Consider the following 18,545-nt stretch of genomic DNA (forward strand, 5'->3'; position numbering starts at 1 on the left):
CCAAAAACATTCTTCCAGATGACATCAACACCCACAACAATGGGCAACCTAGAAGTCCTGCAGAGATTCCACATCCCAAAAATACTTAATCGGCCACATCGACATCAGGGGCATCATAGCTGCTGGTAATCCAGGACTGATTAATTTTGATAAAAGTCAGACGGTCCACACAGTCTGTGGACAGACATGTTCTATGATCAGTAACAAAACCTCCAACAGCACTGAATGCCCATTTAGAAAGCATGCTGGATGCTGCTCAATAGCATGCTGGGCAAGTTCTGGGCAGTGGTCTATTCTCATGACCCAGTAAGCCAGTGGATTGTTGACTGGAAAGCTCTCCATCTCAGTTTTCGCCCCTAGATGATCGTCCACCATATGATGCAGATGTTACAGATGGGATGTGGAAGCTGACAGCCCTGGGCGGCGATGACTAAATAAATTCAGAAAAGCATCACTTTGGAGGCTGCCTTCTCCACCACTCCTCTCTTGACCAACATAAGCCTCAAAACTAAGTTTTCCACGACAATGTAACCTACCAGAGTTGGGAAAAGCGTTTGATAAACTCCTCTTTAAGGTGTCCTCAAGAGATTTAATCTTCTGCACTCTCTGTGGGGACAGGATTAGTTCTGAGACTTTCCCCTTATAACGGTGGTCAAGTAGGGTTGCCAACCAATAGTTATCCTTTCGCTTTACATGACATATTCTTGGGTCCTTTTGCAGGCTTAGAAACATGATTTGCAGAGGCATGAGAAGCAGACTCCTCTGGGTCACTGAGGATTACAGTATCTGGAACTGCCTCCTCCCAGTGACGTATTACTTCCAAGGGTTCTGGGGATGGAAAACCATCTCTTACTGTTTGACGTATGTCTTCCTCTGCTTCAATGCCTCCGAAACTGCCAGAAACCGCCAGAATCCTCCTCCTCCTCTTTCTCCTATTGTGTGTTCTGTGGCTGGGGGAACATGACTGCCAATTTGTTATTCATCAGTGTTCTCCCCTCTCTGTAGGCTCATGTTTCTACCTTCATCACCCTCAGAGTCAGAACCAACATCAGAATCAAGTAATGCCTGTGCATCATCAAGAAGCAAGTGTCTGATGCTGTATTCAAATAACTGCGCTGACTTCTCCATGCATGATGCTGGGGCTATGGCAGTTGACGCACTTCAATATAGTGCAATAAAACTGCACTGATGCACTTCAATATACTGCAGTAACATTTCCCTGACACACTGCACTGACACACTTCAATATACTGCAGTAAAACTGCCCAGACACACTACACTGACACACTTAAATATACTGCAGTAAAACTGCACAGACCCACTACACTGACACTACACTGACACTACAGTAAAACTGCACGGACACAATACACTGATGCTGCACTTTCACTATATTCACATTACGCTGACACTAGCAATGAACAGAGCTCTGTTCTAGCTATCTTCACTCAAATATCACACTGCAAATGGCTCCTCTGGGAAGAAACCTTTTATAGTGTGGGGTCTATGAGCAATGATCCATGATTGGACTAAGTCATCATTACTTTCTCCAATCATGGCTCTGACAGTGCTCTGTGCCCTGCTTGGGAGAAACCTTCATTGCTTCAGCCAAACAGGGCTTATAATGCACTGTACAGCATGCAGTGCATTGTGGGGCATTTAGCAGGCCGAAGAAATGGTCGAATGCCCTCACAATTCAGGTGTTTACCAAACGGGCGAACAGCCAATGTTCGGGCCCAACTTTTGCTCAGCCTGAACCATTCACCCAACACTATTGGTAAGGATTTGACCCTTTTTTAAACATAGGCACCACATTGGCCTAATGCCAAACCAATGGTACTATGCCAGTCACTAAAGAATCCCCAAGAATTAGAAAAAATGGCTGTGAAATGACAGATCTCAATTCTTTTAGGATCTGCGGGTGTATTTAATCTTGTCCAGGTGCTTTATTTACCTTTATTCTGTCTAAATATTTCTGGAACATATCAATTGTGAGCCATTAGAGGATCATTTGGGGTTGTGTCAATATCATCCCCATTTTGGACATGAGCTCCTCATGCTCCTTTGTATACACAGAGTTGAAGAAGGTGTTTATTAAATTTGCCTTCCCTTTGTCCACAGTCACCTACTCTAGATTATTTTGTAAAGAGCCTACATGCTGAGACCTGACTTTTTTACTATGAATATATTTGAAGAATTTCTTTGTGTTTGTCTTACTCTCTTTTTCCATCTGTCGTTCATTTAGAATTTTTGTGGCCTTGATTTACTTTTTACGTATTCCATTATATTTCTTGGACCATTTAAATAACAGTGTTCCTTCATTTTTATATTTTTTAAAAGATATTTTCTTATCATTTTTAGCTTTTTTAACTTTGGCCATGAGCTGCATAGGTTTTATTTTTAACCTTTTCAACTTGATTCCCATGGGAATATATTTTTCTGTTTGCATACAGTCCTTTTGAAGAATTTTGATTTCTGTTCTGTGTTCATTGGTGCTGATATTACCTCCCAATCTAAGATTTGGAGAGCAGCCCTCCCCCTTGGAAAATGTGCTCTCTTAAAGTTAAAGTGTTGCTAAACCCAGCACTAGGGATGGGCCGAACACCCCCTCGTTTGGTTCGCACCAGAACATGTGAACAGGCAAAAAATTTGTTTGAACACGCGAACACCATTAAAGTCTATGGGACACGAACATGAAAAATCAAAAGTTTTAATTTTAAAGGCTTATATGCATGGTATTGTCATAAAAAGTGTTTGGGGACCTGGGTCCTGCCCCAGGGGACATGTATCAATGCAAAAATAAGTTTCAAAAACGGACATTTTTCGGGAGCAGTGATTTTAGTAATGCTTAAAGTGAAACATTAAAAGTGTAATATTCCTTTAAATTTACACATTTACATTTTACACGGGATCTGGGGGTCCCCTTGTTAAAGGGGGCTTCCAGATTGCAATAAGCCCACAGACCCCCACAACCACTGGGCAAGGATTGTGGGGATGAGGCCCTTCTCCCCATCAACATGGGGACAAGGTGCTTTGAGGGGCTACCCCAAAGCACCCTCCCAATATTGAGGGCATGTGGCCTGGTACGGTTCAGGAGGGAGGGGCGCTCTCTCATCCCCCCCCTTTTCCTGTGGCCCGCCAGGTTGCGTGCTGAGATAAGGGTCTGGTATGGATTTTGAGGGGGACCCCCAGGCCATTTTTTTACATTTTGGCACAGGGTTCTCCTTAATATCCATACCAGACCTGAAGGGCCTGGTATGGAATTGGGGGGGACGCCCACGCATTTTTTTTTTTTAATTTTGGTTTGGGGTTCTGTGTGACGCTTCTGTTCAGGTGACAGCTCTTATATAACGGAGGGTGAGGCCACCACGGTGACCCCGCCCCCCTCTGATGCACGGAGACTTCCCTATGGCTTTGTTGGTCCCAGCAATACACATAAAAGTTAATTGATAAAAACTGCATGGGATTCCCCCACAGGGGAACCCCGAACCAAAATTTAAAAAAAAAATGCATGGGGGTCCCCCAAATTCCATACCAGGCCCTTCAGGTCTGGTATGGATATTAAGGGAACCCTGCGCCAACATTTTTTTTTTAAATGGCGTGGGGGTCCCCCTCAAAATCCATACCAGACCCTTATCCAAGCAGGCAACCTGGCAGGCCACAGGAAAAGAGGGAGGATAAGAGAGCGCCCCCCCTCCTGAACCGTACCAGGCCACATGCCCTCAACATTGGGAGGGTGCTTTGTGGTAGCCCCCCAAAGCACCTTGTTCCCATGTTGATGGGGAGAAAGGCCTCATCCCCACAACCCTTGCCCTGTGGTTGTGGGGGTCTGTGGGCGGGGGGCTTATCGGAATCTGGAAGCCCCCCTTAACAAGGGGACCCCCAGATCCAGCCCCCCCGTGTGAATGTACCCCTACCATTTCTCAAGAAAAGTGTCAAAAATGTTAAAAAGCACAATAGACGGTTTTTGACAATTCCTTTATTAATGTCTTCTTCTTCCCCCGTTTCTTCTTCCATCTTCTTCTGGTCTTCCTTCGGTGTTCTTCTTCTTCCTCTATCTTGTTCTTTCCCTGCTTCTTCCTCTATCTTCCTCCTCTTCTTCCTCCGGTCTTCTCATCCGGCATCTTCCTCCGCCTTCTTCTTCTCCACTTCATCCTCCGATCCACCTCAATGGGAGTCTCCTGCTGTGTGACGCTTCTGTTCAGGTGACAGCTCTTATATAATGGAGGGCAGGGCCACCCGGTGACCCTGCCCCCCTCTGACACCACGGGGAAAGCCATAGGGAAGTCCCCATGCGTCAGAGGGAGGCGGGGTCACCGGGTGGCCCCGCCCTCCATTATATAAGAGCTGTCACCTAAACAGAAGCGTCACACAGCAGGAAACTCCCATTGAGGCGGATCGGAGGATGAAGCGGAGAAGAAGAAGCCGGAGGAAGATGCAGGACGAGAAGACTGGAGGAAGAAGTGGAGGAAGATAGAGGAAGAAGAGGGGAAAGAACAAGATGGAGGAAGAAGAAGAACCCAGAAGGAAGACCAGAAGAACATGGAAGAAGAAGCGGGGGAAGAAGAAGACATTAATAAAGGGATTGCAAAGAACCGTCTATTGTCTTTTTTTAACATTTTTGACACTTTTTTTCTGAAATGGTAGGGGTATATTTGTACCCCATTACCAATTCACACGGGGGGCTGGGATCTGGGGGTCCCCTTGTTAAAGGGGGCTTCCCCATTCCGATAAGCCCCCGGCCCGCAGACCCCCACAACCACCGGGCAAGGGTTGTTGGGATGAGGCCCTTCTCCCCATCAACATGGGACAAAGTGCTTTGGGGGGCTACCCCAAAGCACCCTCCCAATGTTGAAGGCATGTGGTCTAGTACGGTTCAGGAGGGGGGGGCGCTCTCTCATCCTCCCCTCTTTTCCTGTGGCCTGCCAGGTTGTGTGCTCGGATAAGGGTTTGGTATGGATTTTTGGGGGGACCTAAAGGGTCTGGCATGGATTTTGAGGGGGACCCCCACGCCATTTTTTTTTAAATTTTGGTTCGGGGTTCCCCTTAATATCCTTACCAGACCTGAAGGGCCTGGTATGGAATTTGGGGGACCCCCACACATTTTTTTTTAAATCTTGGTTCGGGGTTCCCCTGTGGGGAAATCCCATGCCATTTTTATCAATGAACTTTTATGTGTATTGCCGGACCGACTATTCATTATAGCCGCGAGTAGTTTTAAATGACTTTTTTTCCTTTAGAAATGTAATTTTGCTGTCAGACTGTTCTAAACACGGGAAACATGCGCCCTTTTACAGGCATACTATAGACACCCCCCAGGTACGAAATTTAAAGGAATATTGCACTTTTATTGTTTCACTTTAAGCATTATTAAAATCACTGCTCCCGAAAAAACGGCCATTTTTAAAACTTTTTTTTGCATTGATACATGTCCCCTGGGGCAGGACCCAGGCCCCCAAAACACTTTTTATGACAATAACTTGCATATTAACCTTTAAAATTAGCACTTTAGATTTCTCTCATAGACTTTTAAAGGGTGTTCCGCGGCTTTCGTATTTGCCGCAAACACCCCAAACTGTTCGCTATTCGGCGAATGGGCAAACAGCCAATGTTAGAGTAGAACTCATGTTCGACCCGAACATAAAGCCCATCCCTACCCAGGACTTTGCATTCACTATATCTGGTCTCCCACAGTACACAGAACATGAAAATGCAATTATTTTAGTAAATATACACTGCTAAATACCTTTTCTCATCAGCAGTATATAGCAGTCTTTTGACTTCTATCAGCATCTGGCCCAGCACTGGTTAACCACATGCCGAAAGACGGCTATAGCGCGGTCGGCTTATTCTGGGAGGGCATCCAGAATCTTGCTCCAACGTGCCCCCTGGGATGCGCACCCGGGAATGTCCGTGACCGCTGGGTCCGCAGCACGAATCACGGTAAATGGCCGCTGACAGCGGCCGTTTACCATGTGATCACTCCGTCAAATGATGGAGCGATCACTTGTAAACAAACCGGCGTCACGTCCAGTTCCTCTCTCCCCTCTCTGTACCCATTGGTACAGTGCGAGGGGAGAGATCGGGTGCAGCAGGCGCTGTGGGCAGGATGTGCACTGCTCTCAGCGCTTATCTGTGCCCATTCAAGCCATCCATCCACCCCATCCATGCTCAGAAATACTCTCCCATCCATGCTCAGAAATACTCTCCCATCCATCCCATCCATACTCAGAAATACTCAACAAATCTATCCCATCCATGCTCAGAAATACTCACCCATCCATCCCATCCATATTCATCCATGCTCAGCAATCCATCTATCCATGCTCAGCCATCCATACTCAGCAATACTCATCCATCCATCCATGCTCAGCCATCCATGCTCAGCCATCCATGCTCAGCAATTCTCATCCATCCATCCATGCTCAGCCATCCATACTCAGCAATACTCATCCATCCATACTCAGCAATACTCATCCATCCATCCATGCTCAGCCATCCATGCTCAGCCATCCATGCTCAGCAATACTCATCCATCCATCCATGCTCAGCCGGCCATACTCAGCAATACTCATCCATCCATCCATGCTCAGCCATCCATGCTCAGCAATACTCATTCATCCATCCATGCTCAGCCAACCATACCCAGCAATACTCATCCATGCTCAGCAATACTCATCTCTACTCAGCAATACTCATCCATGCTCAGCAATACTCATCCATCCATCCATGCTCAGCCATCCATGCTCAGCAATACTCTTCCATACTCAGCAATACTCATCCATGCTCAGCAATACTCATCCATCCATCCATGCTCAGCAATACTCATCCATTCATCCATACTCAGCAATACTCATCCATGCTCAGCAATACTCATCCATCCATACTCAGCAATACTCATCCATTCTCAGCAATACTCATCCATCAATCTATGCTCAGCCACCTGTACTCAGCCATACTTAGCAATACTTATCCATCCTCAGCCATACCCAACTCAGCCATACCCACCCAGCCATACTCAGCCATACCCAGCCATCCCATCCATACCCAGCCACCCCATCCATTCTCAGCCATCCCATCCATACCCAGCTATCTCATCCATACTCAGCCATACCCAGCATACCCAGCCATCCCATCCATACCCAGTCATACTCAGCCATACTCAGCCATACCCAGCCATCCACATTCATGGTTCAAACACGCATAGCCATCCCTATCCATGGCTTATCCATGCCACATCAGTTCGCATCCATGCCACTACAGTACCTCAAAGTGTAATAGGTAGTCAAATTAGATTTGAAATGTATGCCCCTAGAGCGCCTGATGGTTCTCCCCGCATGTTGGGCCTCTGTATGTGACCAGGCTGTGTAAAAGTCTCACACATGTGGTATGGCCATATTCAGGAGTAGGAGAATCTATTTTGGGGTGTAATTTTTGGTATGTACATGCTATGTGTTAGAAATATTGTATAAATGGACAATTTTGTATAGAAAAAATGTGTTTTCATTTTCTTTCCACATTTTCCAAAAACGTGTAGAAAAAAATGACATGTTCAAAAGACTTGATATGCCTCATAGATTATACGTTGGGTTGTTTTCTTTCCAAAATGGGGTCATTTTTGGGGCATTTCCATTGTCCTGTTGCTCCAGGGCCTTCAAAAGTGTAAGAGGTAGTCAAGATATTAGATATGTAATTTATGCTCCAAGAACACCTGATGGTGCTCCCTGCATGTTGGGCCTCTGTATGTGGTCACGGTGTGTAAAAGTCTCACATCAAATCTTGACTTTGCAAAGAATTGTGGAAAAAAATTACAACTTCAAAAAACTCACCATGACTCTTTCTAAATACCTCGGAATGTCTATTTTCCAAAAAGGGGTAATTTGGGGGGTATTTGTACTGTCCTGGCTTGTTAGGGTGAGAATGAGCTAGGCCAAGAAATGAGCTAGGCCATCAGTACTTCAGGTGTGATCAATTTTCAGTGATTTCACCATAGCTTGTGGACTCTATAACTTTCACATTTTTACCAAAGATATGTAGCAGTATAAAATTTTGACAAAATTTATGAAGAAAAATTCTTCATTTGCAAAATTTTATAACAGAAACAAAGAAAGATTTTCGGTCTTTTTTCATTTATAGCGCAAACAATAAAAAACCCAGCAGTAATTAAATGCCACCAAAAGAAAGCTCTATGTGTGTGAAAAAAGGAGGAGTTTTCATTCTCCTTTGACTGCCCTATGAGGCTGCATGACCCCTGACCCTCTGTCTGGACAGTGTTGATTGGCCTGTACTGATAACATACACCCTCCCCTCAAAAAAGGGGGCATGTGCAGAGTGCCTCCTAGGGTTCTGTGCTATAAGCAGATGCATTGGGGACAGTAAAAGAAGGGGAGGATCAGAGAAGACCGGATCAAACAGCCTTTTTACACAATGTGAAGGATGAACACCTTAGATTTCACAGTGAGTATAACAAGCATGCTTTACTGCATATACAGACTGATTTTACTGTTGTGGGTTTAGTAACACATTAAGAGAAAAATAACCCTAAGAACGTTCAACCATGAGAGTTAACATTCAGAAATAGAGAAAATAGCCTGACATTTTCGTGTAAGAGCATTCAACCAGCATGGACAGTAATATGAGAGAGACCTTTGCATTCTTTAAAGCCTATGTAGATTTCTGTGTGAATGGATGTTCACCCAAGTAAACCTCCAGATGCAGTTTGAAGTGAAACATTTAGCAGAGGAATTATTATTACTGCTAAATGTGAGCGCTTGCTCCTGGTTGTTAGGGAGCTTTTATCTTTCCAGTATGTGCTTGTTTACAGCTTACACTAAATGAAATCATGTTATGGTTACTGCTACCCAGATGTTCTTTCATATAAACATTAGTAATAAGCTCTGCATGCTTTGAGATTACCAGGTCCAACAGAGTATCATTTCTAGTTGGGGCCTCTATGAACTGTACCATCCAATCAGAGGCGTATCTAGTGAAAATGGCGCCTATGGCAAGCACTTAAACTGCTCCCCTGTAAAAACCTTTGAAAACCATCCCAAAACTACAAGTCAAGCTCTTTAATCTTTCAATTAAGCCCCCTACAGGCCCAGGCCCCCACATCTGTACTGGCTGCCCCCCCCCCCCCCCCCATGGTGACGGCCCTGGTGTCTCTAGACTCCTGTAAAAAATAAAAAATAAACAGCCTCACCTGATGGCTGTAATAATAAGACCTCTCATGGCATGCTGCTCCCCGCCAGCCCCCCCTCTCTTCTCGTCTGTCCCAGCTGATGTAATGTACAGTACAAGCACCTTGGGTGGATAGGAGGGAAAGAGGGCCCGGCGGAGAGCAGTGCACCATGAGAGGTCTTATTACAGCCATTGCACGTGCTAGACTGTATGTGTTGCAGTCTTGCAGAGCCTCTTATGGTGTCCCCCTAATGGCCCCAGGCCCCCGGGCAGTGCCTGAGTGCCCGATGGGTCAGACCGCCCCTGGTCATTAAACAGTCCACATTCAGTGAAAGTTCATGTACTGTAAAGTTTGCAGTACATGAACTTTCACTGATTGTGGACTGTTTAATGAGCTTGTTGCACAAATCACTTTATTACACTTTACTTATGATATCTATGGCTATGCATATTTATTTAATACATATTGAGCACTATATTTGATTGGCTGCTTCTGCTGCTTGGCACACACGCACAATAGCACATGATGATGACTTAAACGTTTAAGTCATCAACATATGCGATTGTGCGTATGTGCCAGGCCCAAGCAGAAGCAAGCAGTCAATCAAATATAGTGTTCAATATGGATTAAACAAATATGCATAGCTATAGATATCATAAATAAAGTGTAATAAAGTGATTTGTGCAACAGCAGGTACTACTTGCCATGGCTGCCATACCTTAGATATGCCACTGTATCCAATTGTCTTGTAGCAGGTTTATAAATTTTTGCCCTTTAACCGCGTCCCGACCACTGCACGACGATATACATCAGCAGAATGGCACGGGTGGGTAAAAGGGCGTACAGGTACGTCCCCTTTAAGAAGCGGTGCTGTGGGCACGCACGTGCCTTTTGCATTCTCTGTGACCATGACTGCGGGTCCCACGGACTCCATGTCCGCTGGGTGCCCATGATCGTGTCACGGAGAGGTAGAACGGGGAGATGCCTTTATAAACAAGGCATTTCTCCATTCTGCCTTGTGACATGACACAGATTACTGCTCTCTGTCATCGAGAGCAGTGATCACTGTCATGCGTGTTGAAGCCCACCCCCCACAGTTAGAATCACTCCCTAGGACAAACTTAACCCCTTCATCGTCCCCTAGTGGTTAACCCCTTCACTGCCAGTGTCATTTACACAGTAATCAGTGCATTTTTATAGCTCTATAAATGACAATGGTCCCAAAATAGTATCAAAAGTGTCTGATGTGTCATAATGTCGCAGTCACGATAAAAATTGCAGATCACCGCCATTACTAAGAATAAAAATGCTATAAAACTATCCCCTATTTTGTAGACGCTATAAATTTTGGGCAAACCAATCAATATACGCTTATTGTGATTTTTTTTACCAAAAATATGTAGAAGAATACATATTGGCCTAAACTGAGGAAAAAATTGTTTTTTTAAATATTTTTGGGGGATATTTATTATAGCAAAAAGTAAAAAAATTGCGTTTTTTCAAAATTGTTGCTCTTTTTTTGTTTATAGCTTCTAAAAATAAAAACCGCAGAGGTGTTCAAATACCACCAAAAGAAAGCTCTATTTGTGAGAAAAAAAGGACGTCAATTTTGTTTGTGTGCAACATTGCACGATTGCGCAATTGTCAGTTAAAGAGATGCAGTGCCGAATCGCAAAAAGTGTTCTGATCAGGAAAGTTCCTGCTGTGCCATTACTTCAGCCAATCTCTGGGTAGTTAAAATACCTCATTATTATCACTGTCCCAGCTCTTGCAGTCCTTTCTATCTGTGCAAGAAGCTAAGTCTCTACCTCCTCATTAACACTGAGTGGCCTGTAACAAATTCCAATGATTAACTTTGTAGTACATGCACCCATATGCAGTTCTACCCTATTTTGTAGACGCTATAAATTTTGGGCAAACCAATCAATATACGCTTATTGTGATTTTTTTTACCAAAAATATGTAGAAGAATACATATTGGCCTAAACTGAGGAAAAAATTGTTTTTTTAAATATTTTTGGGGGATATTTATTATAGCAAAAAGTAAAAAAATTGCGTTTTTTCAAAATTGTTGCTCTTTTTTTGTTTATAGCTTCTAAAAATAAAAACTGCAGAGGTGTTCAAATACCACCAAAAGAAAGCTCTATTTGTGAGAAAAAAAGGACGTCAATTTTGTTTGTGTGCAACATTGCACGATTGCGCAATTGTCAGTTAAAGAGATGCAGTGCCGAATCGCAAAAAGTGTTCTGATCAGGAAAGTTCCTGCTGTGCCATTACTTCAGCCAATCTCTGGGTAGTTAAAATACCTCATTATTATCACTGTCCCAGCTCTTGCAGTCCTTTCTATCTGTGCAAGAAGCTAAGTCTCTACCTCCTCATTAACACTGAGTGGCCTGTAACAAATTCCAATGATTAACTTTGTAGTACATGCACCCATATGCAGTTCTACCCATAATGCTTCAGCCTCATCACACTCTCCTTCAACTAGGTCCTCTTTCACACTTCCTTAGAGATCACTTCTCACATAGAGACAGACACCGCCATGTTTCCGTTTTACCCTGTCTCTCCAAAAGAGAGCATAGTTAAAAATATTATTAGCCCAGTCATGTAAAGAATGAAGCCAAGGTTCAGCAATACCAATTAAATCATAGTTCTCCTTGTTCACCAAAGCTTCCGACTCACATATTTTGCTTGGCAGACTTCTGGCATTGATGGACAAACACTTTAATAAGTTGTCACATTTTGCATAAATTATAATCTAATTCACCATTCCCTCTCAATCCTAGTTTAAATACTCTTCCATCCTTCCCATAAACCTCTCCCCAGCACAGCATACCTTCTTTCATTTAGGTGCAAACCATCTTTAGCTTATAGATTGTACCCCAATGAAAATTCAGCCCAGTGCTCTGGAAACCTAAATCCTCTACTTTTACAGCAGGTCTTTATCCATGCATTCAGTTCTCTAAGCTCCCCGTCTTTCCTGTTTTGGGCATGGCACAGGCAATATTTCAGAGAATATCACCTTGGGGCTCCTTCCATTCAACTTGCAGCCTAGTTCTTTAACCACGTGACCTCTGGAAGGTTTTACCCTCTTCCTGACTAGAACATTTTTTTCTATTTGGCATAGTGCTACTTTAACTGGTAATTGTGCAGTCATGCAACACGGTACCCAAACAAAATTTATGTTCTTTTTTTCACACAAGCAGAGCTTTCTTTTGGTTGTATTTGATCACAATTGTGATTTTTATTTTTTGCGATATATAAACAAAAAGAGACCAACAATTTTGAAAAAAATTAACTTTTCCACTTTTTGTTTTAAAAATTATCCAATGAATTCATATTTTATCATACATTTAGGCCAAAATATGTTCTTTGGTAAAAATCCTAATAATTGTATATTGATTGATTTACAGAAAAGTTATAATGTCTACAAACAATTTTATATATACTTGAATTTACTCAGCTTTTACTTTCTGACTGCCTATCACATTTCTTGAGGTGCTAAAATGCCAGGGCATTTACACATTTAGGAGATATTTACAGTACCTATAGGTAAGCCTTATTCTACAATTACCTATAGGTAAAACTTCCCCATGGAGGTTTACAACCTCTTTAAATTATATATTGCTCACACATGCCATGGGTATATGTGGAATTATACCCTAAAATACATTCTGCTGCATCTCCTGATTATGGAAATACCACATGTGTGAGACTTTTTGTCAGCCTAGACACATACAGGTTCTGAAAACCAATCACCGCCTTCAGCATTTCAAAGGGTGTAAACTGCTTATTTCACTTCATCACTACCTATAACAGTTTCAGAGGCCCTGAAATGTCAAGATAGCACAACTCCCCCCATCCCCAAATTACCCCTTTTTGCAAAGTAGACACCCCAAGCTATTTGCTGGGAGGCATGTTAAGAACATGGAATATTTTTGCCACAGGTTTCTGAAAAACTATGAATTTTTTTTCTTCTTTTTACACAAAGGTGTCACTTAAATTAAATATTTCTCACACATGCCATGGGTATATGTGGAATTTCACCCAAAATACATTCTGCTGCTTCTCCTGAGTATGGAAATAACACAAGTGTTAAACTTTTTGGGAGGTTAGCCGCGCACAGGCTTTCAAAGGGTGTAAATTGCTAATTTCACTCCCCCCCACGACCCCTTTTTGGAAAGTAGGCAGCCCAAGTTATTTGCTGAGAAGCATGTTGAGCCCATGGAATATTTTATTTTTTTTTTTGCCACAAGTTTATGACACAAACATTTTTTTTTACCCAAATTTGCCAATTAAATGATATATTGCTCACACATGCCATGGGTATATGTGGAATTACACACCAAAATACATTCTGCTGCTTCTCCTGAGTATGGGGATACCACATGTGTGAGACTTTTTAGGATCCTAGCCATGGACGGGTGCCAAAAACCAATGACTGCCTTCAATCTTTCCAATGGTGTAAATTTCCCTTCCTCACTACCTATCACAGTTTTGGAAGCCCTGAAATGCCAAGTTAACACAACCCCCCCCCCCAAAATTACTCCTTTGCAGAAAGTAGACACCCCAAGGAATTTTATAAGAGGTATGGTAAGTATTTTGCAGATCTCATTTTTGTCACAAGGTTTTGAAAATTGAAAAAAGAAAAGAAAAAAAAAACATTTTTGTTTTCTTTCTTCACTTTACAAAAAATGTTGGCAACAAATGAGATCTGCAACATACTCACAATGCCTTGGGGTGTCTACTTTTTGAAAAGGGGTAATTTCGGGGGGGGGGGGGTTGTGCTATCTTGGCATCTCAGGGCCTCTGAAACTAATAGTGAAATTACCAATTTACCCCCTTAGAAAGCCTGAAGGCAGTGATTGGGTGACTGGGTTTTGGGGCTAGACTGCCAAAAAGTCTCTCGCATGTGGTATTCCCATACTCAGGAGAAGCAGCAGAATGTAGTTTAGAGTGTAATTCTACATATACCCATGGCATGTGTGAGCAATAAATATAATTTAAGTAAAAACTTTGTGTAAAAAAAAATTTTTTTTTCATTTTCCAGAAATTTGTGGCAAAAAATAAAATATTCTATGGGCTCAACATGCCTCTCAGAAAATACCTTGGGGTGTCTACTTTCCAAAAAGGGGTCATTTGGGAGGTGTTTGAACTGCCCTGGCATATTATGCCCAACATTAGAAGCTTATGCCACACATAACGTACTTTTCTAAACCACTTAAAAGACCAAGACACACAGAAAAGACCAAGACACACAGAAAAGACCAAGCCTTTTTTGACACTTTCTGTTTACATGTGCAGCAATTTTTTTAAACGCAATTTTTTTTAGAAAAAATACACTTTTTTGAATTTTAAGTACATAAGGACCAGCTGCTGTCGTTATACGTCTCTAATTTGATGTTAAATATCGTTGTTATGGAAGCAGCTAGCTGCCAAAACCCCAGTATTTTTAAAAGCGGCGGACTGTCCCTTTTAGGATAAAAGTGGTCTCTGCGTTGGATTCCCTTGAGATCACTTTTATCAGGGGCAGGAGAGGGCCTCCCGCCATGCTCCAGTCATCTCCGCCGCTTACTGGAGCTGTCGGTAAAAATGATTTTTTTTCAAAGGACAGTGTTGAAATAAAAAAATAAAAAGTAAAATAAACAATAAAAAAAAAAATAATTTAAAGCTCCCTGTCTCGCTGAGCTCACACGCAGAAGCGAATGCATACGCATATGCATGTGAGGTATTGCCTCAATCGTTAGAGCAATAATTCTAGGCCTAGACCACGCCTATGGAGATTTTTAAGAGTAAAAGTTTGTCGCCATTCCACGAGCAAGCGCAATTTTGAATTGGGCTAACTTTATTGTTGTCTTATTTTTTAAGTTAAAAAGTGTATTTTTTAAAAAGAAAATTGCCCTTGTAAGACCACTGCGCAAATACGGTGTGACATAAAGTATTGCAATGACCGCTTCTTTATTCTCTAGGGTATCTGAAAAAAATATATATAATGTTTGGGGGTTCTAAGTAATTTTCTAGCAAAAAAGAGTTATTTTAACTTGTAAACACAGAGTTGGAAAAATAGGCTTGGTCCTTAAGTGGTTAATGCACAAAAACACAATATATTGCCCAATTGTTTGGTAGGATATAAAAGATGATCTTACACTGAGTAAATGGATACCAAACATTACATACTTTAAAATCGCACACGCCCGTGCAGCGGCAACAAATACATTTTTTAAAAGCTTTGAAAAGCCTTTACAGGTAACCATTTTAGATTTACAGTGAAGGTCTCATGCTAAAATGACTGCCCTCAATCTGACGTTCATGGTGATTCCTCACATGCATGGTGCAATTGCTGTTTACATACGACACAAGTCTGATGCTTGCCTTCACCTTTTTTTAATTGTTTATTTTGCTTTTTTATTTCATTTTTCCCTGTCATTTGTTTTGTTTTTTCGGATCACATTTATTGTTATCACAGGGAATGTGAATATCCCCTCTGATAGCAATAGGCAGTGACAGGTACTCTTTTCTGAAAAATCTGGGGTCTATTAGACCTTAGATTTCTTCTCTACCCTTAAGCCATCTGACCACACCAAGATCGGTATGATCAGCTGCTTTCCCATTTTAAAAATGGTCAAAAAGAAGTAATGAATGCTTATAGCTTTTGGTTTCTTAGGCCATAGAGATAATTGGAGCCATTCTTGGTTCAGATTAACGCTATGGTCAGCTGGAAGAATCGTCAGCTGCATTCTCGGGTTCCCCAATGGGACAGGGGAGCCCGAGAAATCGGTGGAAGGTGGTAGGAGGGGGGCATCCCCTCCTACTGCTTGTAAAAGCAATTTAGCAACTTATTACATGAAAGCTGACAGCCAGCTGAAAAAAAACACAATACTAAGATGATGCCTACACCTACAGGTATCATCCCGGTATAACCACTCAAAGTCCAGTGACGTAGCAATATATTGCTGGTTCTTGTTGGGCATATGTTGTAATGTTCTTTTTTTTCATGCAGCCTGTAGGCTGAACGAAAAAAGAGAACGTAACAGATTCCTCTGTTCACATCGATTGATGTGGATGAAGAAATCTCTGCAAAGAAAAGTGAAAAAAATATGCTGAAGCATAGGGAGCGATCCGCCCACCCCAGGCCCTATGCTTCGGCATATACGTTCTTTTTTTAATTGCAGTAGAGAAATCTCCCCCTACAGCACTGCAATCACTGACGTATGTATTCTCAAAGCAAACCCTGTTGCTGTCAGAATAAACACATCAGTGCTGCAGCTGAACGGCGTTCCTGCAAAGCAAACAACAGTTAACAATAAAACACAGTACCAATAAAATTTTAACTCAATAAAACAACAACTTTTTTTTACTGCAATCTGTGCTAAAAAAAAGTAAAATATATATGCCAAAGCATAGGGACAATTCACCCACTGACCACCCCAGGCCCCTCATGCTTGGGCATATACACTCTTTTTTTAAGTGCGGTGGAGAAATCTCCTACAGCGCTGCAATCACTGATGTATGTATTCTGAAAGCATACCCTGCTGCTGTCAGAGTAAACAGATCAGTGCTACATCTGAATGGCATTCCTGCTGTCAGAGAGGTTACCTGGTTGGGTGCTGGTGCGCGCCGGGGCGTGTTGGTGCGCGTGTTCCTGTGCGTGCTGGGGCGTGTGTTCCTGGGGGCGCCGGCATGTCTGGTCTGGCCGGCCATGGTGTGCAGGGTGGCGTCCGGGCGCACACGCGTATGCGCATTCGCGCTAGCGCACGTTCGCCTATGGGCGTTACTGCGGGCGTGCCTGGTAGTGCTGGAGTGCAAGCCGGTGTTCGGGGGCACGCTCGGGCGCATGCAGGTGCGCGGGCGCCTGGGCGAATCGGCACGAGCATGGCGTTTGGTGCCAATCGGCCTATTTAGATCTGCCTCAATCCCTGTTCGGTGCTGCCTGATCAACAGCTCTGTGCCTAAGTTCCGTGATCCTCTCTGTGTTCCGTATCTCTGAAGTTTTGACCTGTTATGACCTGGCTTGCCTTTTGGACCTCCCTGACTGCTGCCTGAACCCGACCCCGGCTTGTTTGACCCCGCTTCTGCCTGCTCCTTTTGTACCTCTGCTAACAGCCCACTGCCGACCTCTGCCTGTGTGTGACCAGCCTAGTAAGCTCCTGCTCAGCATCAGTTCCAGCATTCCTGAGTTCTACCTGCTGCTAGAAAGACCACCTTTCTCCAGGATCCATATACCAGGCCCTCATACCACTCCGTACTCGTGGGCTTCCTGTCTGCTCTATCAGGGGCCCCGAGTCGGATACCTAAGGGAGCCTACCCTCTGCCCAAGTGGACTCACCTGTCTGGTAAGTGAGGGACCTGACAGTATCAGGCAGCAATGACTGAGTCCGGGCAGGGGGCCTCCCCCATGGATGAACTTTGCAGGCACCTAGCGGGCCTCACCCAGGCGGTTAAAAGCCTACAGGAAGGCTATACAAGACTGGAAGGACAGGTCCAGGCCCTCTCAGCATCTCCTCAGGGAGCAGCACCTGCTAACCCTTCCGCAGCACCCTCTGTAGTAATGCTCCCACCGGAGCCCAGGGTGCCTACACCTGAAAAGTTCTCTGGAGAACGTTGCAAGTTCCGGGCATTCCGCAACGCATGTGAGCTTTATTTTGCCTTGCAACCCCGTGCGTTTTCTTTGGAAGCCACTAAGGTGAGGCGAGCCTCAGACCTGGGCCCACCGTCTACTGGAACAAAAATCCAGATCTCTGGACTCCTTGGATGACCTCTTCATAGCAATGTCTCAGCTATACGAGGACCCCCAACTAACGGCTACTGCAGAAGCCGCCTTGCACTCTCTACAACAAGGCCGCAGAGCGACCGAAGATTACGCTGTAGAGTTTAGACGTTGGAGCTCTGATATGGAGTGGAATGACGCGGCCTTGCGTCACCAATACCGGCTGGGGTTATCCGACCCCCTTAAAGACGAATTGGCACGTGTGGGGATACCTCAGACGCTGGATGAGCTCATAAACCTGTCAATCCAGACTGACCGCCGTCTTAGAGAGAGACGTTCTGAGAGGTCCGTTGGCCACCCACGTCCCACTTGGATATTGCCCAGGGTTCTTAGTGCCCCGAATCAAGCTTCTCCTGTCTCATCTGTTTCGGCCCAGGAAGCTCCAGAACCCATGCAGCTAGGACTGCTCCGTCCCTCTTTGACCCCAGAGGAGAAGACGTGCAGACGCGCACTCAATCTGTGCGTGTTTTGTGGAGAACCAGGACATTTTGCAAGGGCATACCCCAACAAGAGACGTAAGTGCCTGCCGTCCTCTTCTTTGTGTGCACCTGTCTCACTCAGATCCGGTAACCATTTAACACTTTCTGTTATGTTACA

The sequence above is a fragment of the Aquarana catesbeiana genome, linkage group LG05 (genome assembly GCF_042186555.1).
Source record: "Aquarana catesbeiana isolate 2022-GZ linkage group LG05, ASM4218655v1, whole genome shotgun sequence".
NCBI classification, from domain to species: Eukaryota; Metazoa; Chordata; class Amphibia; order Anura; family Ranidae; genus Aquarana; species Aquarana catesbeiana.